Source organism: Festucalex cinctus, chromosome 1 (genome assembly GCF_051991245.1).
Source record: "Festucalex cinctus isolate MCC-2025b chromosome 1, RoL_Fcin_1.0, whole genome shotgun sequence".
Classification (NCBI taxonomy): domain Eukaryota; kingdom Metazoa; phylum Chordata; class Actinopteri; order Syngnathiformes; family Syngnathidae; genus Festucalex; species Festucalex cinctus.
In genome coordinates, this window is record NC_135411.1 from 24,733,925 (window position 1) to 24,760,158 (window position 26,234).

The 26,234-nt window shown below is 40.5% G+C and overlaps 1 protein-coding gene across 2 annotated transcripts in view; it reads left to right on the forward strand.

The window, feature by feature from the left end:
* epc1b (enhancer of polycomb 1b) overlaps positions 1-26,234 on the forward strand; it is a 65,437-nt gene that overhangs the window by 12,581 nt on the left and 26,622 nt on the right. The window lies entirely within an intron of this gene.

Genomic DNA, 26,234 nt, shown 5'->3' on the forward strand with positions numbered 1-26,234 from the left:
TTAAAAAAAAAAAAAAAAAGTATAAATACATCTTTAGGACACTTAAAACATTTATAATAGAACATATTTATACATTTTTAGGAGAAAATGAGTTAAAGAGCTCTTCTTAGACTCTGTTGTATGCGAACTCTCCAATAGTTAGTCCGCTGATGCTCTCAGCATCATACACGCAGCACGGCGATTGCTCTGCAGCCTGTTTAAGTCAGTCTTGACCTAAAAATAAAAATGATTGTTTCTTAAATTTACTACACTGTCATTTTAAAATTGTTTCTAGTAGTTTGAGTCCACTAATTGATTGCTATACTCTATTCATTATTGACCAAATTGTACGGCCTGTGCTGGTAAAAAAAAATTAATCCAGTCGCACGGCCCGAGTGCATGTTTTAATGAACGGTGCAACTGCTCATTTTTTAGCCGTGATCCATATGCATCAAGCGGCACAGTTTTGGTTGTACATAGTCCGCGGAATGTGCTGCCGAGGCCGATTTTAAAAATAAAAGCCTATAAAGTGATATGACGCCGATGAAACAGCCTTATTGGATTTTGAAAATGACCCCTGCACCATGTGCTATGCGTTGCAGCTCAAGGTAGCTCGCTTGCTTGACTCGTCCTCACGCGACAGTCGACTTCTGCACTTCAACATGCTGCCACTTCAAAATTATATTTAATTGCCAATTAACGACGATAAGACAGTTACTAAAGGGAGCGTAAACATTGACAGTGTTTAGAGAGCCAAACTGCAGTTGCATTCAAATACTGTCGGACATTTCAAACTTGCTAGAACAAAGTCCTTCGATGCATTTACTGTTTATAATTGCAAATATTTAAACAATGTAGGCAGGCTTTCTATCACTTTAAAAGCTGGCATACATTAAGAGTGATGGATGTGAAATCACTTTATTTTTTTTTATTTTTATTTTTTTAACTCTTAATTACAATCAATGATCAAACTACACTTGTGTTTACAATACCTAATCATGTACTTGGCTTCCATCGTCCATTCTGGTTGCAGGTATGTCAGTGAATCAGAAAAGATAAACCCGCTGTTTAATCCTTACAGCATTTACCATCAAAAATAGGAGCACCTTTAAAAGGGCATTAAACAAAACATTGAACAATAAATAGTCAGTCATAGTATAGCAGTAGGGATGTTCCAAAAAATATCCGTCTGCGATATTACCGGTGTATTTTTTTAGGTGATAAAAATTCGACATATCGCAAAATTGAGGTAATGACGTAATGCGTAACATTATACATCTTCGTGTCAACTTGAACGTACACACGTCGTTCGCTGCTGCACAAAAAAAACAATGTAGGAGCGTGTGAGGCTGCAAGAGCTGCAGCCAGTTCTTGATGCCACTTCGGTCGCGTCTTCGACAAAGTGGGAGTGAGCTTCGTCGTGTGGAGGCTGTTTTGCTCCAAGAGGTCAGATATAATGCTAAAAAAAAAAAAAAATGTTTGCAAATTGTGCATGAAAACTGTTGCCGTAAACATATAAGCAGCACGTGTGGTTGGGGGTGAACAAAAGTTGATTAGACGCACTCCTTATGAAAAAACAAAAACAGACTTTGGTTGTACTGAAGCGGTCGCGTCAATCCACAGTGTTTATTTTACTGTGACCGGTAATTCGCCATCTAATTCACGTGAGTTTGTGATGCTAATCGACCGCTAAGCTATTATGCTCTCGACGAGAAGACGTGCACGTGTCTATCGCACAGCGCCCTAAAAGTGCACATTTGTGTTATTCATACCCGCTAGTAAGTTCTACAAGGAAACGTGGCATTTTCTTGCTCCTCTAATTAAATAATCGGAGCCATTCACGGCAAAATAACGCTTGAGGAGGGTTGCCGCCGGTTACGGCAAAAATAGCCACTGCCAAAAGAATCGCAGAGGGAAAACCATTTTTTTAACAATACACTTGCCTGCGATGTACGAAGCATGACGCCACAAACTGGCTGCTACTGTTATTATTGGCGACCCCCCGAGTCACTGTCAGTATTTCCGTCATCTGAAATTATACTATGCAAATTGAACAACTATACATTTTTTTTTTTTGAAGTTGAAGTTTGAAGTTTGAAGTTTATTGAACATATGCACATATACACGTATAATTATATAAACACAAAGTTAAAAGTAAAAAAAATAAAATAAAATAAAATAAAAGAAACATCCAATAAATATCTATGTATATGTTCAAGGGAGTAGGAAGAAGTTGAAAACTTATCCAGTCCTACCCCTTATTCTTCATATCCTATCATTTATTTATAATAAATTACATTTTTAATAAAAGAAAATATAATGCTACTCGTATAAAAAAATAAATTAAAAATAGAAATAAAAATACACTAGTAACACACATATATACAAATTTCATTACACTCATATTAATACATCAAAGAAAAATAAGTAAATGAATAAATCATTTCTACAATCTTCTTAACTTATATCTGATTTAAATAATAATATTGAATTTTACTTTTAAACATTCTTTTAAATTCAACAAGTGAATTACATCTTTTCAGTTCGGTTCCCAAGTTATTCCACAAATTAACTCCTTTAACGGAGACACACCTTTGCTTGATATTTGTTCTTGTTTTGGGTTTTTTGTATACACTTGTACCCCTTATATCATAAGGACAGTTTCTAATTTCAAACAACTTTTGAGTACTGTGGCAGAGTAGATTATTGTATACTTTATACATTATTTGTGCTATTTTAAACTCAACCAAGTCATAAAATTTCATTGTATTTAATTTAATAAATAGTGGATGTGTTGATTCTGTATATTTTGATCTATTAATAATCCTTATGGCTCTTTTTTGCAATTTAAAAACAGTGTCAGTATTTGTTTTATATGTGTTTCCCCAAATTTCCACACAATAGGTCAAATATGGTAATAATAATGTATTATATAATGTATATAGTGAATTCATGTTCAGGACCTCCTTGGTTTTATAGAGTATCCCTATGATTTTTGACATTTTCCTTTTAACATTTTCTATGTGTGGTTTCCAACATAATTTATCATCAATAACTACTCCAAGGAATTTATTTTCATACACCCTTTCTATTTCAATTAAATTCACCCTAATTTTAACTTGATGAGTGATTGGTCTAGTACCGAAAACTATGAACTTGGTTTTATTTAAATTTAATGATAATTTATTCATATCAAACCAATTTTTTATTGTACTTAATTCATACTCCACAGTAGTCAGAAGCTGCTTCAAGTTGTCTCCAGAACAGTAGAAAGTTGTATCATCCGCAAACAAGACACTCTTGAGTATTTTCGAGACACAACAGATATCATTCATATACAATATAAATAATTTAGGGCCCAGCACAGACCCCTGAGGAACTCCATGAGTAATCTTCAATTGTTTTGAATTTGTATTTTTAAACTGCACATACTGATATCTATCATCCAAATAACTTTTTATCCATTTATATGCTAAGCCTCTTATACCATATTTCACTAATTTATTCATTAATATAGAATGGTCTATGGTGTCAAATGCTTTCTTTAGATCCATAAATATCCCAACAGTAAATTTTTTATTGTCTATGTTGGTAGCTATTTCCTCTACAAGTTCCATGACTGCCATTGAGGTGGTCCGTTTTTCTCTAAAACCGTACTGATATTCACTCAAAATCTTATGTTTCTCAATAAAATTATCCAGTCTATATAAAAATAATTTTTCTAGAATTTTTGAGAACTGTGGCAACAATGATATTGGTCTATAATTACTAAATATATGTCTATCACCACTTTTGTAAATAGGAATTACTTTTGCTATTTTCATTTTTGATGGAAATATACCAGTTTGGAAAGACAAATTACAAATATATGTAAAAGGTTTTACAACATATTCTATAATACTTTTTACCAGTGTCATATCAATATTAAAATAGTCGGTAGACTTTTTATTTTTTAATGTTTTTACAACATTTAATACTTCAATATCATTAACACCATTTAGAAACATAGTGGATGAATTATTTACAACGTACTTATCTATTTCATGTTTATTTCTTGTCTCTGGAATTTCATTTGCCAAATTTCTACCCACATTAACTAAATATTCATTGAAGTTATTGACTATGTCTGAAATTTTAGCGATTACACTGTTTTTATCTTTTATAAAATATTCTGGATAATTTATTTTTTTAGATCTATTTTTAATTACATCATTTAGTATTTTCCATATTTCTTGCATATTGTTTTTATTCTGCTCTAGTAATGCATGGTAATGATCTTTCTTCCTTATACGTATAATATTTAATAATTTATTTTTATAGGTCTTATACTTTGTTTCAGATTCCATAGTTCTTGTTTTAAGAAATCTTTTATATAAAATATTTTTCTTTTTACATGCATTTTCTATCCCCTTTGTCATCCATACCTTATTTGGACCTTTATACTTCCTTTTAATTTGAACTATTGGACAGTGTTTATTGTATAAAAAGTTAAATGTTGACTGGAATTCACTATATGCAGTGTTAGGATCGTTTTTTGAATAGACTTCAGACCAGTTATGCTTTTCTAGGTCCAGCTTAAAGGCAGCCATGGACCTAGGTGTTGTTAATCTTTTTTCAATTGTGTAAGTTGACGGCTTCATAATTTTTTTTTCAAAATAATCATGAAGAACTGCAAAGACCGGAAGATGATCACTTATATCATTAATAAGGAGTCCACTTTCTATTTTAAAATCTATTTTATTTATAAATATATTATCTATTAGTGTAGCTGTATCAATTGTTATTCTACTTGGTTTCGTAATGACAGGGAATAAACTGTTACTATACATCATATTTATAAAGTCGGTTGTTTTCTGGTGTCCATTAGGATTTAACAGGTCAATGTTAAAATCACCACACATTATTCGCGTTTTTTTATCATTTGTATAACTAAGAATTTCTGCTAGTTTATCGTTAAATGTGTCAAGACATGACCCAGGTGTCCTATATATACAACTTATAATTACATTTGGTACATTTTTCATGTGTACCTCAATTGTCACACATTCCATTACGTTATCCATGGCAGTTGTCAGATGTTCAACTTTACTACATTTAAAAACCTTATCAACATAAATTGCAACACCTCCTCCTCTTCTGTTTTCCCTATTCATGGTAAACAGTTCATATCCTTCCATCTCAATATCATTTGTTATCTCATTTTCAAGCCATGTCTCTGATATGGCTATTACATGGAATTTGTTAATTTTACGCAAGCATTCTTTAATTTCTGCAACATTTTTATGTAGACTTCTACTATTAAAATGTATAATTGAGAGTGCATAACAATCATTATCTATATTTACATTTAGTTGTTCATTTGTATAATACTCACAAACGATATCATAATTGTTGCTACCAAAAAATGTATCTGGGTCAAGGGTATTTTCTAAATCAGATATCTTATATTCCGTATAATCAAATATTTTAAGGTTATTTCCCTTTGTGTACAAATTTGCCATTTTGGCATTTTGTAGATCTTAGTCAAGTATACTATACCCAGCATACTATATATTCTTTCAGTTTATTAGTGAGTTGCGTTGGTCTTGATGTCTTGATGTGCTTGTTCGAGGGTGAATTATCAGTTTGTCGTATCTTATGTAGGCAAACTGATACATCAGCAAATAGTCAATGCTGCATCTCCCCCAAAAAGGGTGCGACCAAAATCTGTGTGGTGCAACCAACTAAAAAAAGTTGGTAGCACCAGTGCAAAAGTTAGTATTGAGCCCTGTGTAGTTTCTGTTTGTTTTTTGTTTGTGGCCTCAAGTCGTGGTTCTGTGAAAGTGACAGTTGCTCAGCACGTGGTAAATGTATTTGTTTTTGGATTGCTGTGTTGTTTTTGTGCTGTTTACACTTGGCTGGAAAGGCCGCTTGCTATCTGTGGTCCTGGTGGAAATCCACAGTAGGCCGTAGGGTGAACCCCAAAAAAGTGCCTAGAAAATGAGTTTCGCTCCACTGTCTGGGCACTACTTGTTCAATGCATTTTTTAATAGATAATACCCTTCTGAACTTTGGGTTAAAAGTTCACCCAATGTTTTCCTGCCCCAATTTTGTCACAAGCCAGAAATGCATATTTAGGTAAATAACAAAAAACGAAAATCTTGTGCTGCTGTTTTTGGTTGTAAAACGTCTTACATTAAATTTGGCAACAGAAAATCATTCCCAGATGTTATAAATACATGTACCTAACATCAGAAACAAGTATTGGTGGTTTGGTGCAATCATGTGAATTTAGATAATTAAATATATTAAATTTGTGCCAAAAAAACAAAAAAAAACGCTTCAACTAGAAGTGAAACCAGCACACGGATGTTACATTTAGCTATGTTTATGTTTCATATTTGAAAACAATTCACAACCTATTACATCATGAAAGGTACACAAGAAGCAGCATACATTGGCCAAAAATACTACAATGCACCACAAACCTGGAACAAGGCAAAATGGACTAGATGAAAATAGATGCATTCAGAGCCCAGATTATTATAACATATAGAATATTTATTAAAGTATCAGATTGTGTCATCACAGCATGTCATTTATACCCCCTGCCCCCCACTCAAAAAATATTAATTAAAAATAATAAAATAAACTAGAGCTGCGAGCAGCTATAAAGGGCCCTCGCAGCCCGGGCCACGTTGGGGTCCTTGCACGTTGGGGTACTTGCACGTTGGGGTACTGGCACATTGGGGTACTGGCATATTGGAAGCAAAATTTCTTTGAAAATGGCATAATAAACGTTTACATGTAGAATATATTTTTGCCAGTGTGTGTATCAAGCTCAACGGGTTTTGGTGATTGTTAAGACCTGCAAAAATCAGCGTCCTTTATTTTTAGGCAATGAGTTGCCCTGATTGGTATTTTTTTGTAAAAGTGTATATACACATCATCGCTCGTTGTACTCATTGCACAATGTTACTTTTATTGTCCAAAGGGGCAATCAAAAATGAATAAAACAAAATGGAAACGTACATACGTTTGGATCGGTGTGAAGCCAGTGAACAATTTGAGTGGTGGAAACTAAAAGAATATTCATAAATGACTTAGTTATCACACTTAGAATGAGTGTACATTTTTTGTACAAAATACCGTATGTGGGGTATTTTTTATTTTTTTTTATATAAGCCTCAAGGGCTAGGTGGCGCTGTATTTATAACTGAATGTTGTCATAGAGATACCTTCAGGCCTTGATTATAAGCATACATGTCAAGTGTGGGATTTTTTTTGGAGCATGTACCGTGGAGTTATTAAGCATATCCTTCATTCACGATATTGCTTTTAATGTCCATAGAGGCTATCAAAAATAAATAAAAAAATATATATGTTTGGATAAGTCTGATGCCAGTGAACATTTTGAGTGGTGGAAACTAAAAGAATATTCATAAATGACTTCGTTATCACACTTAGAATGAGTTTACATTTTTTGTACAAAATACCGTATGTGGGGTATTTTTTTTTCATGCCTCAAGGGCTAGGTGGCGCTGCATATATAACTGAATGTTGTCATAGAGATAACTTCAGGCCTTGACGATAAACATACATGTCAAGTTTGGGATTTTTTGGAGCATGTACCGGGGAGTTATCAAGCATATCCTTTTTCATTGTGAAACACAAATTTTGATGCCCCGCCCTCATCATATAGTATTTCGAAAAGTCAAAATTTTTCCCCCTGTCGTTGGCTCAGGTCTTGACATGGTCCAGGCCAAGTCTTAACTCAGTCGGATGAAACGTGTAGGAGAAGTGGGCAAAAGTCTGCCCCCTGTCCATCCATCCATCCATCTTCTTCCGCTTATCCGGGGTCGGGTCGCGGGGGCAGCAGCTTCAGGAGGGAAACCCAGACTTCCCTCTCCCCAGCCACTTCAACCAGCTCCTCCGGCGGGATCCCGAGGCGTTCCCAGGCCAGCCGAGAGACATAGTCTCTCCAGCGTGTCCTGGGTCGTCCCCGGGGCCTCCCGCCAGTGGGACATGCCCGGAACACCTCCCCAGGGAGGCGTCCAGGAGGCATCCGAACCAGATGCCCGAGCCACCTCAGCTGGCTCCTCTCAACGCGGAGGAGCAGCGGCTCGACTCTGAGTCCCTCCCGGATGACCGAGCTTCTCACCCTATCTCTAAGGGAGAGCCCGGACACCCTGCGGAGGAAGCTCATTTCGGCCGCTTGTATCCGGGATCTCGTTCTTTCGGTCACGACCCACAGCTCGTGACCATAGGTGAGGGTTGGAACGTAGATCGACCGGTAAATCGAGAGCTTTGCCTTTTGGCTCAGCTCTTTCTTCACCACGACGGACCGATACAGAGTCCGCATCACTGCAGACGCTGCACCGATCCGCCTGTCGATCTCCCGCTCCATCCCACCCTCACTCGTGAACAAGACCCCAAGATACTTGAACTCCTCCACTTGGGGCAGGATCTCATCCCCGACCTGAAGACGACACTCCACCCTTTTCCGACTGAGGACCATGGTCTCGGATTTGGAGGTGCTGATCCTCATCCCAGCCGCTTCACACTCGGCTGCGAACCGCTCCAGTGAGAGCTGAAGGCCCCGGCCTGATGAAGCCAACAGCACCACATCATCTGCAAAGAGCAGAGATGCAATGTTGAGGCCACCAAACCGGAACCCCTCCACGCCTCGGCTGCGCCTAGAAATTCTGTCCATAAAAGTTATGAACAGAATCGGTGACAAAGGGCAACCTTGGCGGAGTCCAACCCTCACCGGAAACGAATCCGACTTACTGCCGGCAATGCGGACCAAACTCTGGCAACGGTCGTACAGGGACCGAACAGCCCGTATCAAGGGGCCCGGCACCCCGTACTCCCGAAGCACCCCCCACAGAACTCCCCGAGGGACACGGTCGAACGCCTTCTCCAAATCCACAAAACACATGTGGACTGGTTGAGCGAACTCCCACGCACCCTCGAGGATCCTGCGGAGGGTGTAGAGCTGGTCCACTGTTCCACGGCCAGGACGAAAACCACACTGCTCCTCCTGAATCCGAGATTCGACCTCCCGACGGACCCTCCTCTCCAGCACCCCTGAATAGACCTTACCAGGGAGGCTGAGGAGTGTGATCCCTCTGTAGTTGGAACACACCCTCCGGTCCCCCTTCTTAAAAAGGGGGACCACCACCCCGGTCTGCCAATCCAGAGGCACTGTCCCCGATGTCCACGCGATGTTGTAGAGGCGTGTCAACCACGACAGCCCCACAACATCCAGAGTCTTTAGGAACTCCGGGCGGATCTCATCCGCCCCCGGGGCCCTGCCACCGAGGAGCTTTCCAACCACCTCAGTGACTTCGACCCCAGAGATAGGAGAGCCCACCCCAGAGTCCCCAGACTCTGCTTCCTCAAAAGGAGACGTGTTGGTGGAATTGAGGAGGTCTTCGAAGTATTCCCCCCACCGCTTCACGACGTCCCGAGTCGAGGTCAGCAGCACCCCATCGCCACTATAAACAGTGTTAACGGTGCACTGCTTTCCCCTCCTGAGACGCCGGATGGTGGACCAGAATTTCCTCGAAGCCGTCCGGAAGTCGTTTTCCATGGCCCCACCGAATTCCTCCCATGCCCGAGTTTTTGCCTCAGCAACCGCCGAAGCCGCGTTCCGCTTGGCCATCCGGTACCTGTCAGCTGCCTCCGGAGTCCGACAGGCCAAAAAGGCCCGATAGGACTCCTTCTTCAGCTTGACGGCATCCCTTACCGCTGGTGTCCACCAGCGGGTTCGAGGATTGCCGCCACGACAGGCACCGACCACCTTACGGCCACAGCTCCGATCGGCCGCCTCAACAATGGAGGCGCGGAACATGGCCCATTCGGACTCAATGTCCCCCGCCTCCCCCGAGACAAGGGAGAAGCTCTGCCGGAGGTGGGCATTGAAACTCCTTCTGACAGGGGATTCCGCCAGACGTTCCCAGCAAACCCTCACAATACGTTTGGGTCTGCCAGGTCGGACCGGCATCTTCCCCCACCATCGGAGCCAACACACCACCAGGTGGTGATCAGTTGACAGCTCCGCCCCTCTCTTCACCCGAGTGTCCAAAACATGCGGCCGCAAATCCGATGACACGACTACAAAGTCGATCATCGAACTGCGGCCTAGGGTGTCCTGGTGCCAAGTGCACATATGGACACCCTTATGCTTGAACATGGTGTTCGTTATGGACAAACCGTGACGAGCACAGAAGTCCAATAACAGAACACCGCTCGGGTTCCGATCAGGGGGGCCGTTCCTCCCAATCACGCCCCTCCAGGTCTCACTGTCATTCCCCACGTGAGCGTTGAAGTCCCCCAGCAGGACGAGGGAGTCCCCAGAGGGAGCGCTCTCCAGCACACCCTCCAAGGACTCCAAAAAGGGTGGGTACTCTGAACTGCTGTTTGGTGCATATGCACAAACAACAGTCAGGACCCGTCCCCCCACCCGAAGGCGGAGGGAAGCAACCCTCTCGTCCACCGGGGTAAACCCCAACGTACAGGCGCCGAGCCGGGGGGCAATAAGTATGCCCACACCTGCTCTGCGCCTCACACCATGGGCAACTCCAGAGTGGAAGAGAGTCCAACCCCTCTCAAGAGGACTGGTACCAGAGCCCAAGCTGTGTGTGGAGGCGAGTCCGACTATGTCTAGTCGGAACTTCTCTGCCTCACACACCAGCTCGGGCTCCTTCCCTGCCAGAGAGGTGACATTCCATGTCCCAAGAGCCAGTTTCTGTAGCCGGGGGTCGGTCCGCCAAGGTCTCCTCCCTTGGCCGCCACCCAGCCTACACTGCACCCGACCCCTTTGGCCCCTCCCACCGGTGGTGAGCCCGTGGGAAGGGGGACCCACGTTGCCTCTTCGGGCTGTGCCCGGCCGGGCCCCATGGGTGCAGGCCCGGCCACCAGGCGCTCGCCAGCGAGCCCCGCCTCCAGGCCTGGCTCCAGAGGGGGGCCCCGGTGACCCGCGTCCGGGCGAGGGAAACGCTTATAGGGGTCTTCTGAGCCGTTCTTAGTCTGGCCCCTCACCTAGGACCTGTTTGCCATGGGTGACCCTACCAGGGGCATAAAGCCCCAGACAACATAGCTCCTAGGGTCATTGGAACACGCAAACCCCTCCACCACGTTAAGGTACCGGCTCACGGAGAATGTGCAAAAATCGTCAAAAATGGGACATTCAAAAATTCGTAGCTCACTTCTTGTTCATTTTAGCATATGGGTACAAGAGACTTTTTTGTAGGTCTTGGGCTCCCTCATACACCTAAAAATATTCGGCGTTCTTGCTTAAACGTACAACCGGGGCTGCTTCGTTAAAAACTTCTAGGGGGCGCTATTGAGTCATTTTTGTAAAAATAGCACAATCAACAATAAAATATTGCTCATTTTACCAGGCCAGATGTGTGTGCCAAGTTTCATGAGTTTCTGTGCATGTTTAGACCCTCAAAACTGGCGTTGTTTTCTTGGCGAACAGCGCTTAGCCACACCCACAGCAATTCGCGAAAACTCACAAACTTCGTGTTGTGACATCATGAAGGCCGAAACCCTCATCTGAGCAAATATGAGGTAGGTCCAGTTAACGTGTTTGGAGAAAAACGTAGAAGAAAATTCGTAATAAAAAAAATTGCCACTAGGTGGCGCTATCAGTTAGATGAAATATAAGTCAGTAGATGTCTTTAGGGCTGGACTCTCATCAAATGTGTGAAATTTTGAGAAGATAGGATCATCTCGGTCAAGTTAATGCAGCTTTTATTTTCACGAAAAATCTTCAGACTTTGCGTCACCGTAGCGGCCACGCCCTTTGGCGAAAAGTTACAATATTCGGTGTGGGGCATGATCAACATCTTAAGGCTTTTCTGACCAATTTTCAAATGGATCCCTTCAACAAGCTCAGCACAGTAGCTAAAAACGTAAAGTATGACATTTATTGTAACCACTAGGTGGCGCTATATGTATAACTGAATTTTATCATATAGATGTTCTCAGGCCGTGACTATTACGTTGCCTGAGAAGTTTGAGATTTTTTGGAGCTTAAACATGGGAGTTATTAAGCATTTGCTCTTTCTGGACAAATGAAATTTTAAAGGCAATATTTGATGCCCCGCCCCCGTCATATAGTATTTCAAAAAGGCAAGATGTTTTGCCCAGTTGTTCTCTCAGGTCTTGAGATGATAAATGCCAAGTTTGAAGTCAATTGGATAAAAAATGTTTGCAAAGGGGGAAAAAGCATGACCACAGTGAATGTGCCAAAATAGGCCAAAATTGGACATTAAAAAATTCATAGCTCACTTCCTGTACATTTTAGCTACATGGTCCCAATAGACTTTTTTGTGCGTCTCGGGGTGCTACACGTGCCTGCCAATTATTGTTGCTCTAGCTCAAACGTGCCGGGCTTGGTTTTTATTTTTCTACGCTAGGGGGCGCTATCGAGTCGCATTGTTATGACGACTTAATAATATCAAATTTTTCGCCGGGCCTGAGGAGTGTGCAAAGTTCGGTGAGTTTTCGTGAATGTTTAGGTACCCAAAATCGCGATCGTTTGCGGAGAATAAAGAATAATAATAACTAGAGCTGCAAGCAGCTATAAAGGGCCCTCGCAGCCCGGGCCACGTTGGGGTCCTTGCACGTTGGGGTACTTGCACGTTGGGGTACTGGCACGTTGGGGTACTGGCATATTGGAAGCAAAATTTCTTTGAAAATGGCATAATAAACGTTTACATGTAGAATATTTTTTTTTGCCAGTGTCTGTCAAGCTCAACGGATTTTGGTGATTGTTAAGACCTGCAAAAATCAGCGTCCTTATTTATTTTTAGGCAATGAGTTGCCCTGATTGGTATTTTTTTGTAAAAGTGTATATACACATCATCGCTCGTTGTACTCATTGCACAATGTTTACTTTTATTGTCCAAAGGGGCAATCAAAAATGAATAAAACAAAATGGAAACGTACATACGTTTGGATCGGTGTGAAGCCAGTGAACAATTTGAGTGGTGGAAACTAAAAGAATATTCATAAATGACTTAGTTATCACACTTAGAATGAGTGTACATTTTCTGTACAAAATACCGTATGTGGGGTATTTTTTATTTTTTTTTATATAAGCCTCAAGGGCTAGGTGGCGCTGTATTTATAACTGAATATTGTCATAGAGATACCTTCAGGCCTTGATTATAAGCATACATGTCAAGTGTGGGATTTTTTTTGGAGCATGTACCGTGGAGTTATTAAGCATATCCTTCATTCACGATATTGCTTTTAATGTCCACAGAGGCTATCAAAAATAAATAAAAATATATATATGTTTGGATAAGTCTGATGCCAGTGAACATTTTGAGTGGTGGAAACTAAAAGAATATTCATAAATGACTTCGTTATCACACTTAGAATGAGTTTACATTTTTTGTACAAAATACCGTATGTGGGGTATTTTTTTTTTATGCCTCAAGGGCTAGGTGGCGCTGCATATATAACTGAATGTTGTCATAGAGATAACTTCAGGCCTTGACGATAAACATACATGTCAAGTTTGGGATTTTTTGGAGCATGTACCGGGGAGTTATCAAGCATATCCTTTTTCATTGCGAAACACAAATTTTGATGCCACGCCCTCATCATATAGTATTTCGAAAAGTCAAGATTTTCCCCCCTGTCGTTGGCTCAGGTCTTGACATTGTCCAGGTCAAGTCTTAACTCAGTCGGATGAAACGTGGAGAAGAAGTGGGCAAAAGTATGCCCCCTGTAAATGTGCAAAAATCATCAAAAATGGGACATTCAAAAATTCGTAGCTCACTTCCTGTTCATTTTAGCATATGGGTCCAAGAGACTTTTATGTAGGTCTTGGGCTCCCTCATACACCTAAAATTTTTCGGAGATCTTGCTTAAACGTACAACCGGGGCTGCTTCATTAAAATTTTCTAGGGGGCGCTATTGAGTCATTTTTGTAAAAATAGCACAATCAACATTAAAATATTGCTCATTTTACCAGGCCAGATGTGTGTGCCAAGTTTCATGAGTTTCTGTGCATGTTAGACCCTCAAAACCGGCGTTGTTTTCTTGGCGAACAGCGCTTAGCCACGCCCACAGCAATTCACGAAAACTCACAAACTTCGTGTTGTGACATCATGAAGGCCAAAACCCTCATCTGAGCAAATCTGAGGTAGGTCCAGTTAACGTGTTTGGACAAAAACGTAGAAGAAAATTCGTAAGAAAAAAAAAAATGCCACTAGGTGGCGCTATCAGTAAGATGAAATATAAGTTCGTAGATGTCTTTAGGGCTGGACTCTCATCAAATGTGTGAAATTTTGAGAAGATAGGATCATCTCGGTCAAGTTAATGCAGCTTTTATTGTCACGAAAAATCTTCAGACTTTGCGTCACCGTAGCGGCCACGCCCTTTGGCGAAAAGTTACAATATTCGGTGTGGGGCATGATCAACATCTTAAGGCTTTTCTGACCAATTTTCAACTGGATCCCTTCAACGAGCTCAGCACAGTAGCTAAAAACGTAAAGTATGACATTTATTGTTACCACTAGGTGGCGCTATATGTATAACTGAATTTTATCATATAGATGTTTTCAGGCCGTGACTATTACGTTGTCTGAGAAGTTTGAGATTTTTCGGAGCTTGAACATGGGAGTTATTAAGCATTTGCTCTTTCTGGACAAATGAAATTTTCAAGGCAATATTTGATGCCCCGCCCCCGTCATATAGTATTTCAAAAAGTCAAGGTTTTTTGCCCAGTTGTTGTCTCAGGTCTTGAGATGATAAATGCCAATTTTGAAGTCAACTGGATGAAAAATGTTTGCAAAGGGGGAAAAAGCATGACCACAGTGAATGTGCCAAAATAGGCCAAAATTGGACATTAAAAAATTCATAGCTCATTTCCTGTACATTTTAGCTACATGGTCCCAATAGACTTTTTTTTGTGCGTCTCGGGGTGCTACACGTGCCTGCCAATTTTTGTTGCTCTAGCTCAAACGTGCCGGGCTTGGTTTTTATTTTTCTACGCTAGGGGGCGCTATAGAGTCGCGTTGTTATGACGACTTCATAATATCAAATTTTTCGCCGGGCCCGAAGAGTGCGCAAAGTTCGGTGAGTTTTCGTGAATGTTTAGGTACCCAAAATCGCGATCGTTTGCGGAGAATAAAGAAGAAGAATAATAATAATAATAATAATAATAATAATAATTTTTACAAAAACAATAGGGACCTCGCAGCGGTCGCTGCTCGGGCCCTAATAAAATAAAAATCAAATGTGCATTCACAATAAAACCTTTGGAACTTCATTGGAACAGCTCTCTTTTTTTTTTTGGCAGACCAATTTAACAAAGGTCTGTGTTGTGGAAAAATGGAATACAGACATTTTTATTTTTGCTTGAAAAGTGTTAAAATGGAGAGTTAACATCTTGATAATGAAACAAACAAAATGGCAAATTTTACATAGATTTTACAGCCCTGCACTGTAAAGTGTCCTCGTATGCCCTGTGATTTTACAACCTGATGTTTTACCAGCTATGTGTTAGTGTCACTTTCTTGGCTTACGTCAGTAGACTCGGTAGTTGATGTATCTGATGAGTGAGGTACCCTGTCTAAAAGTTTGTCAGTTGTTGATAATGTCTCTACAAAAACCATTGCAGAGTTGTTGCTGGAAAGGGGTGTGAAAAACCAGCTTGGGGAAATCACACCTCAATCTTCGTTTCAGTATATACTGCCTGAAATAGAAAATTGAAGGGAAAGATGAGCACAAGATACACATATTCACATCACATTAGGGCTGCACTATTATGGAAAAAAGTAATCATCACCATTATTTTGGTAATAATTGAAATCAAGATTATTCAAAACAATTATATTTTGTTCAAATCAAGAAAATATTTAAACATTTGAAAATAAGACCATTACAATCATATGAAACTATAATTATGTAAGTTGCTTTTGGATCCAACAAAATTTATAATATATATAATTATTATTGTTGTTGTTATTGTTATTATTTTTATTATTATTATGACGTTAGCAAAAATTTTACGTTGGGGTGCAGTGTGTGCAGTAAGCTAGTTTTGACATGGTGTGTGGTAAAATAACTCGTGTGGGCGTGCCACAACTCAAAATTAGTATTATTAGTTCTGCAGCTATCGAATATTTTGGTATTCGGATATCCTACTGAAAATTCTAGTGAATAATCGTATATTTGGATAGAAATAAAAATATACCTATAGGCCTATATACTTTCTTGGTCAAAGAACAATTATAAATACAGAAGACAAAAAAACACATTTGCATATAATAATTAACAACCAACTGGTTTTCATTTTTAGAGAATCAATTTTATTTATTTATTTATTTTTAACTTAAATTGAGCTTGTCAGCAAACTATTTTTCTCTGAAACAGTGAGATTTTAGACAAATCTCTCCCCATAGATTTCATAAATGTGTTTCAATGTGAAGATTTATGTTACCTGTAGTCTGAAGCATCAAGATCCCCGTGTTTCTTAACACTGTTCACAAACCTCTTAGCTTGTCCATTCTCATCACATCTTTGTCAACTATAATCCTTTGACGGATTACTTGTTCACAAAAGAGTTTGTAGCTCTCAGCATAGGGTTGTCTGAAACACACCTACACTCACTTAACATGTGCAGAGTCATGCTTTCTAATTAATGCTGTCTCGAAATGTAAACAGAATACAAGTGACATATTGCTGACCAATGCTTTACTTTTGAAATGTGTAATTTTAGCAAAGTGACAATGAAATAGTGCAATGAAACAACTCACATTTGTTCGTCCCTGGTTGCTGTTTCTGTTGACTTTAAGAACCTTGTGTAATCTCTGAAACAAAACTGCACCTCCATTGTGACACACTCTTTTGTCTTGAATATGCAGAAGAATGGAACAGTCTTTCTTCATCTCAGCTGCCTGCAGCAACCCGCCTTTAGACAAAAAAGAATTACATTATAAGTGTTATTGTCACATCACCTCTTTACAGTATATGCACATCACAGATTTAAGTAAAGTAAAGTGTTTGTTGAGGTTGATGAGAGAGAGTTTGGGGAAAAGGGAGTGTGTAGCTGTGACTATATTATGACTCTGATGGGCATAGGTAACTCGAGTTTGGTAACCACTGTTGGATTCACTCGATAAATCATTCAGCAGCTCGCCTTTTTAATAAACTATAGCCTTAAAACTTAACCTAGCAACAAATTATTTTCAGCCCTATACAAAATATCGGTCACATTAATAACAGAAATGGGCACGCGTGTGTGTAGCACATACCTGCTGACAATGTTTCTGCTTTGGCGAGATGATCCCTCTTCCGTGTTCCTTCCGATCCCAGACGAGTATACTTTGAAATTTATTTTTACAAATGATGCAGATGGCTGGAAGGACGGGGCCAGCTGAAGCGATGGGCAAACCTGAACGGGAACGAAGTTTTTTCACCACTTTCTTTTTAACTTTTTTCTCCTTTCGCTCTTCTTCGCTCTCCGACGTTGTCGCCATTTTTGATATGCGGTTGCTATGGTGAGGAGAAAGCAGCAGCTACCTGATTGGCTCATGTGACCTAAATCACACCACTACCGACCTAATGGCACTACGCCCACACCGGAGATCACTGCGCCTCATCGCAAAATAGTGCCGGGGTTTCACCACCGAAAATACAAAATTGGCAGGTTTTCAGAGGGTGAACTCCACGGATTCTTACTTACTACTAATAAATCTATTTTATGAAGTAAAGATTATTTAGTGCCCCTGGTAGTGGAGCGAAACTGAACGAAAACGTGTGTGACCTGACGGCCTACAGGCATCTGACGCACACGCACACCCACTGGCCTTGACTTCGCTGGAATCTGGAGCATGTCATTGTGGAAAATGGGTCTTTCACAGTTGACATTGTTTTTCGACAGGTTGCATGGGTTGGTACTAGGGGTGTGCCAAAAAATCGATTCATAAAAGAATTGAGATTCTAATTTATTAACTCATTCACTGCCTTTGACAAGTATACTTGTCAATTGTATTTTTTAGAGCGGTGCTAAATGGGGGCGAATCTGAGCATGCTCCACTGTAAATATCAAACTTGGAAACAACTTTACTGATGCCCAACCACCGGTAGATGACATCATTGCCCCATTTTATAGGAAATAAACACAGTTTCAGAGTCCATGGGAGAAATGGCTGTATTTTGGCAAACCTACATTTTTCTGCTGTCAATTATAAAAGAACGGGACGGGACAAAAAGTAGGGAGTCTATTCTGTTATTTGGTAGATTCGGTTTATATATAATTATTGAATGTAATATCACGCGAGTATTGGAAATGTAAAAAAATTCTATAATGACTGGCAGTGAATGAGTTAATCAAATCGAATCGATATTAATATCCAAAAATCAATTTTATTTAAATTAGAAATGAAGAAGAAGGGGAAAAGGCAGTTGTAGCCCACATGCTTTTTTTTTTGTGGGAAAAGGCACTTACAATACAAAATGAATAAATATTTAAACAAAAACAAAAAACACTTTAATGTCTCTGTCATTTTGTCTTGCAAAGCAGACTGGAGTAGATCATGACAATGTTGTGCATATCTGTAAATTGAAGCAGAAATCATTTGTCAGTCAAATAATTTTGAATCGAAAAGCGTTTGAATCAATTCTGAATCGAATCGTAGGCCCAAATATCGTAATCGAATCGTGAGACAAAGATTCACAGCCCTAGTTGGTACATGGAAAACTGACAAGCTGTACTTAAAGAAATAAGGCAGTGTACTCGGGCTGGGGAAAAAAAGTCGACCAAGTCGACTAGGTCGACTTTAAAAATAGGTCGACTGGAAAAATTTAAGTCGACGCTCCGCCCAGAACCATGTTTGCGCTGTCACCGTCCATGTTTCACACGGACCTTTTATGCCGCCGCGCAGTGTTGCAAACTTCAGTGAGAAGAAGGCGGACAGAGTAATATTTGCCCGATTGACTTCAAACTTGGGCTGTACCATCTCAACACCTGGGACAACATCATGGTAAAAAATCAAAAGTTTTTGACATACTATATGACGGGGGCGAGGCATCAAATTTAGAGTTTCAAAATTCTTACTTGATGAAGCATTCCCGGCTGTACGTTTCACCTAGTGTTACCAAAATTTGAGGACATATGTAACAGCCCTCGAGGTACAAAAAACTCTTTTTGAACCATATGCTAAACCTAACAGGAAGTCCGCCATTTTGATTTACTTTGGAACGTGTGGCCATTTTTTGGGCCATTTCATAGGGGTCTCATTTTAACTAACTCCTCCTACAGAGTTCATCCGATCATCTTCAAACTTGGTGTGATTCATCTTAAGATGTTGACGATGAAAAGTTATTGAAACCTTTTTATTACGTCGTACGCTGTTGCCGTGGCATGCGCTTTTTGCAAACGAAAAAAAAAGTCCTCCATAATGAAGCATTCCCAGTTGTGTGAAGCAGCTATTTACAATATTTATTAGTTAAGATTATGTCCTCATTGGTTGTACTGTTTTAAAATGGAGGAAATGCGAATGGATGAGAGGACAGAGGTACAGGCTCTTCTAAACATTTGGGAGAGGAAGAGAGCACGACTTTGAATCGGAGTCACCAAGCCACCATGCACGTTATTACTGCAAAGCTTGGTTGGTGAGGTGAACAACGACCCTCAAAAAGTCTGTAAAAGCTGCAAAGATACACCAGGACTTTTAAACGCTCATGGATCAGTACAGCCGCATGACTGCCGAGTGAATGGGACGGCCAAATCGACGCCACGGTTCATAGATACTAGGGGTGTTAAAAAAAAATCGATTCGGCAATATATCGCGATACTACAGCACGCAATTCTCCATTTTTGATGGAAAAAATATTCAACAAAACGTCTAACTTTCACACCTTAAGCATGGAAGAATTTTATATTAATAGAACATTAAGTTTTAATATTTTATTTCAACGCTGTTCAAACATGAAAAATGTTACAACCTGTTTGTTAAATACAGTAGCTTACAGTTATAAGACTGAAGTTTCAGATCAATAAATAATAAATTTTCATACAAATCTTACAGTGTACATGTATAAGTTTACTGAATGATATTTCCAAAATCTGAGTTAAAAAAATCACAACAATCCACTTGTAAATTCATATCGGGATTAATCGGTATCGAATCGTGACCTATGAATCGGGATACGGATCGAATCGTCAGGTACTAGGCAATTCACACCCCTAATAGATACCGGAGCAATAACATGGATTCAGCGCGTTACGGATGGACAAAGGTAAACACGACAATAATGTTACAGAAATGCTTGTAATATTGTCATTTAGTTCGCTCCCTCGTGTGGCGCTTGGCAGCTGCTTAATTGTGTGACTGTCACTTTCTATTAGTCAGCAGTTATTTATTTTGCTGCGACCGGCAAATCTCCTGCGAGCGTTATTTTGCCGTGACCACTCGGAACGAAAATTCTTGGCCTGCCGTGAATACCACGATTGCTTATAGACATTCACAAGCGTATATGAATAACACAAATGTGCACGACACAGTTCGCTGCGGCGTCGTGGTGGCCGTTTTGTCGAGTCAAACACATTTCACTGGGAGTTAACTTAGCGTTTCACGGCTACGTAGGCAAAGTTTTTCCATTTTTCCACTCACCGGTCCGTGACAGAATAACCCCTCTTACAAACACGGCTTGAATCGCAAAGTCACGTCATCTTGGTCGCGAAAGAAGAGCTTGTTCCCCTCGGCGTTAAAATAAAATAAATGAATAAATACCCTCGGCGTGGCAAAAAAAAAAAAAATCCCATCGGCGTGACAAAATAACACTTGGTGATCAGTTGCTGGTCACGGCAAACAACTAATAAACAAAGCAACCACCATCGCCTGTGTTTTCATGACCATACAACACTGAAATGAAGGGAAGAGCATGAAGAAGTTGTATGTGCGTGCGTGCGGGCGCGCCGCAGTTAGACTAAATTGAAGACTATTATTGTACAGGAAATATAAGGAACAATGGTTTTTATATACAGATTATCCACTCAATTCAACACGTGTTCAACATTTGCGGCCTGAAATCTAAAAAATAAATAAACATAAAAAAAATAATATAAAAAAATTAATAATAATAAGTCGATTAGTCATTAAAAATAGGAGAAGTCGAGTCGATTTAAAAAAAAAAAAAAAAAAAAAAAAAAAAAAAAGTCAGTGACAGCCCTACAGTGTACACACCCAACATGGATTTGGGCAAAATAATTTACTTTCAATCCACATCACAGTTTCACTAAAACGATGGTGGGAATTCACTTAGTTTTGTAGATGTTTCAGTTAACGACTTTCTTTGTTTTAATTTGATTTAATTTGGCTTGTTTTACATAAATGAAGCATTCAAGAATTTAAGGTACATATGAGGAATAAGCGGTTCAGATAATGGATGTCCTATTACTACCATTTGTTTGGCCTTTGTGCCAAGGTCCTGTCATATAATGCTCATGCTTTTTGTTTCCAAGATGTGAGTACAAAACGGGGATCTTGGTCTTTGTGTACAGTAGGGGTGGATGATATGGCCTAAAACATTTATCACGATATTTCAAAGAAATCTGTGGAGACGATATTTTTGACGATATTGGTAATAATTACGATAGATTTGTGATTGACACTAAGGAATAATAGCACTGTTATTGCAGCAACAATATTTAAGCCACCTCTTTTTTCCCCACAATTGAAATGCAACTGTAATGGAATAAAATGGAAATGGTTTTTGTTTACCCTGCGAATTGTAACATAACTGCTTAAAGCACATTTACTTAGCAAAATACAATGAAAGCATGAAAGCACATACCTTCATAAATCTGTGGCAAATTGCATGAGTCAAAGTCCATTATGTTCTCGTGTGGTTGATCCTCGTGTTGTATGGGGGGGGTCGCCAATGACACGGTAGCAGCCAGTTTGTGGCGTCATGCTTTGTACATCGCAGGCAAATGTATTGTTAAAATGTTTTCCCTGTATTGTTAAAATGTTTTCCCTCTGATTGTTTAGGCAGTGCTTATTTTTGTCGCAGCCAACAACACTCCTGCAAGCGTTATTTTGCCGTGAATGTCTCTGATTGGTTAATTAGAGGAGCGAGAAAATGCCGTGATTGCTTGTTGACATTAGTAGCGGTAGTAGTGGGTAATCGGTATAGATATACCGATACCAATTATCGGTAGTCAAGGAGGCTGATAACCGATATTTGAAGCCGATATTCATTTGCAGTAAAAGTTAAAATGTTGGCATCAAATTTTTGAAAAATGCAAACCCTAACACTTCTTTACATTGGATTCTCACTGCAGTTTTCATTTTACATCCTTCCATGTGCAATAAGACGTTGATGGTGGGCGGAGTTAAATGTGGGGGCAACATGACATTACCTTTTTATAGCATTTGGGATACTTGTAGTTTTATTATCTAAATGTTATATTTTTATATTTTAAAGTGATAGCAGGAACCCTGTCATTCAAAATGTGCATCAACTGTGGCATTATTACAGAAAAAAAAATGCCATGAGAAAAACTATTCATCCCTGAACACCATGCAGTTCGTGTAGACCTTATTCTCATTATGATTATTGTTACTAGTCGGGCTGGGAATCTTTGACTATCTCACGATTCGATTCAATTACGATTTTTGGGTCTACGATTCGATTCAGAATCGTTTTCCGATTCGCGATTCAAACGATTTTCTTTTTTCTGGTTCAGAGCATTCAAGGGCCAATAGGATATCTTAGATCGGCATGCAGTGAGCATGTCACATATCAGTGAATGTCGTACACGAGCAAGGCACAAGATGCTGCATCAAGCATCCTATATTAGCGTTGGAATTAATGGTATCGGTATATTACTTGTGAGTAGTCACCGATACCGAGACCACTGTTTTAACGGAGTATTGGCACCTTTGCCGATACCAGTATCTGTATCGGAAGAACATTAATTGTTACCATATAGACAGTATGTATAATCTTATGATCTTGCGTCTAGAACAGCAATATCATGCTACTCGCCACAAGAGAACTGTCAAAGACAGCTTCAGGACACACTTCATGTACCGTATTTTCCGCACTATAAGGCGCACCTAAAAGCCTTAATTTTTTTCAAAAGATGACCATGTGCCTTATAATCCAGTGCCTTATATCTGGATCAATATTGAGCCGCAACACGTCTCGCTGACAAGATGCTATCGGTGACCCTGCACGATCTGTGACAAGCATGCGCAGAAGATCCCGCCATCTTGGATCGCTAGCTAATACTAGTACTTTACCTCAGAGAAAATAATAAAACAGCTGTTTATTCGTTTGGGGAGTGAATGGAGTTGTCAGAAAGCTGGTTTGTAATCTATTAATAAAGCTTGACTGACCTATCTTGACTGTTTTGTTAACATTCCCTTTAGCACAGCACCATCTAATAGATGCACAACATAACCCCAGCCTCTACTGTAGCGCCTTTTATATGGAAAAAGTTTTAAAATATGTCATTCATTGAAGGTGCTCCTTATAATGCGGTGCGACTTATAGTGCGTAAAATACGGTAGTTTACTGCCACTTAGGATGTCTCAATCAATGCAGGAAAAGGTAGAGTAAAATAATTTGGTTATTATAATAGTAAGAGTAACTTGGTTAAACAGACATTGTTGCGGTCGACCGCTGCCAGTTTCTGCAGTTTGTGTTTTACACTTGCAGACACGTGTGTATATGGGCACACTATTCTCTCACCATCCCGTCAACATGCTTCCCAGCAAAACACAAGTTTATTTCACTCTCCCTCTATCAGAGTGATCAATCAGTGTTGAAGGAAACACTGTTGGAGAGACTAGATTTGGACTGTATAGGCTTGATTCAATTGTAATATTCTCAGGTATTGTAAACCACACATCCAGTATTCTGCAAATATACAACTCAACTCTCAATAACATTTGTATATAACAGAACTTCAAGGTCAACAGCGTAAAAATAATCAACACCACCTTTTATTGTAATAAACTCAAATTCCTTACAAGCAAAACTAGCCTTTCAACTGACTCTGGCAAAAGACAAGCTCTGGTGCATGTCACAATGTTTCCCCCGGTACTAAATACAGCTCGTTTGTTGTTTCATGGTGTGCGTGTAACTTATCTTTGCTAGCGTTAGCCACGCCGCACTCTCGAAGACGTGAGCATTCCTCCCATTCTTTCGGATGCATTTGGCGCAAGTGCTGGAAGAGGTTAGTTGCGCTGCCTGCTATTTTTCCGTTTTAATAGCTGTTCGGCAAACCTTGCACACGCTTTTACTTTGCTCTACGTCGCTCTTGTAAAAGCCGAACATGAGTCCCTTTTCTGGGGTCTTCTGGAGCAGACAATGTCCGCGAGTAGGCAGCGTACCGTTTGGCCAAAGTAGCTGATGTGGGGCTCCCGGTGATTTGGAAGCCTCACTTTCCTTCGCTGCCGGTTGGCATGGGTTGTCTTCGCCGCCTGGGAGACCGTGTAAAGGCTTCAGTATACTTCTGCGTCAGGCTAACACGGAGACGTTACGGCGGAGCTCCGCTCCTGCGTTTGCTTTCAAACTTGTGCGCGATTCACATCAGATTAATGAATTAATTTGTTCATTAATTTCTGTGCATGTTTGTGTGAGTGAAAAGAAACGGGGAAAAAAAAACAGGCGGCGATGTGGACTGCCTGTACGGCTGTTGCGGGCTCCTGTGCACCTACCGATGATGTCACATACCGCAGCTTCGCTATAGTAGGGTGACGTCATCAGCAAGCGCGCCAGCCACCAAACGAAGGACCCCAAAACAACGAGCGTAAACAGAAGCGAGCCGCTCAAGGTTAGATGATGTGTATTTATTTATAAGCACCTCGATTTCGTGTGTGCGTTTTGTGTGTGTGTGTGTGTGTGTGTGCGCGAGCCCGGCGTTGACGGTGGGCGGCCCCCCAAAAGGTGCGTAACGTCTTTGCATTATGTTTACAACATCCGGGGAATGAAGCGTCTCTGAGCGCTACTTTGCTAGCTGTCTGTAAACACGGAAGTAGCTTGAATAATGATGCTACTGAAACGTAAACAAAACAAGTAGAGCATGGCGCAAAACTCTTGTTATTGTTATGAAAACCATAAAGCCCCACTCGCAACCGGTTCACAGCCACGCGATATCTGGTCCACAGCTTTCCAAGCAATGTATCTAAGGATTCCCGGCGGATTTTGTATCGATTAACGAGTCTGCTACCGATACGGTCGTTTAGCTCCTCTTGACGAACGATGATCCAGTCGAATCGTTTTTTTTGTCCCACCCCTAGATTTTATGCTGATGATACAGATAGACAGCGATCATTACCTTAATTTTAGACAAAAGCAACATTTACTTTTTCAAGAGAATTCAAAACTTTTTGGCACAATGCATCAACTACTCAGTCAAAAAATAACAGAAAATGTTAAATTTGCCATCTTTATTGCTTCAACAGATTTGAAATAATCAGCGGTCTCGACAGGACTGACATCAGAGTTCCATATATCGCTCGTAAAACTTACCCTGGACGATAGGGCTTCTTTAAGGAGATGTTCAATTTGACAGAATACACTGTGGTAGAGCTCAGGCAGAGCGACATCTGTGAAATATTTGCATCCTGGTATCACGCAGCGAAGCTCCAAATCAGCCAGCAGACGACTGAATCAAATAACGTCCATCACTGAGAATGGCTGGTCATCGAGTCTGATAAATAAAATTATTTTCTGGGTTATTTGTGTTTCTTTTGGGTCTTTTGGTCAGCGTGGGCTGGGGCTTTTACTTTACTCAACTCAGTGAGCCTCGTAAATTTACCATACTCCTCTCAATGTTTGCTCTTCCAAATGCCGGATTAAATTAGTGGTGTTGAAACTTTTAACCGTGCTCCCCCCGTGAGGTACCTTTTTGTGGCATACATTGCAGGTGGCAAACTTTACATCGCTCTCGATGATATCGGAGAATCTCCACACCACTGACGTGTGTTTATATGTGATGCTGCGTGCGTGTGGGCCTGCCTGCTCACCATGAAGCGAGGTTGAGGGCAGAGTTGCCGCAGCGGGTGATTGGAATTTTGATGGGGAATAAAAGGCTTTGACCAAATATTCCAATCACGTACTTTTTCATGGCTGATCAATCGGAGTATCCCGAGCAGACACTGTCAACGACAGCAATCTACAACCGACCCAAGCGCACAACTTTAAGGTGCGTATTGTAGGCATGGGGCGCTAGTCTCGTGGGCCGGATCTGACCCGCGGGCCGCTAATTGGGTTGGCTGGTTGAG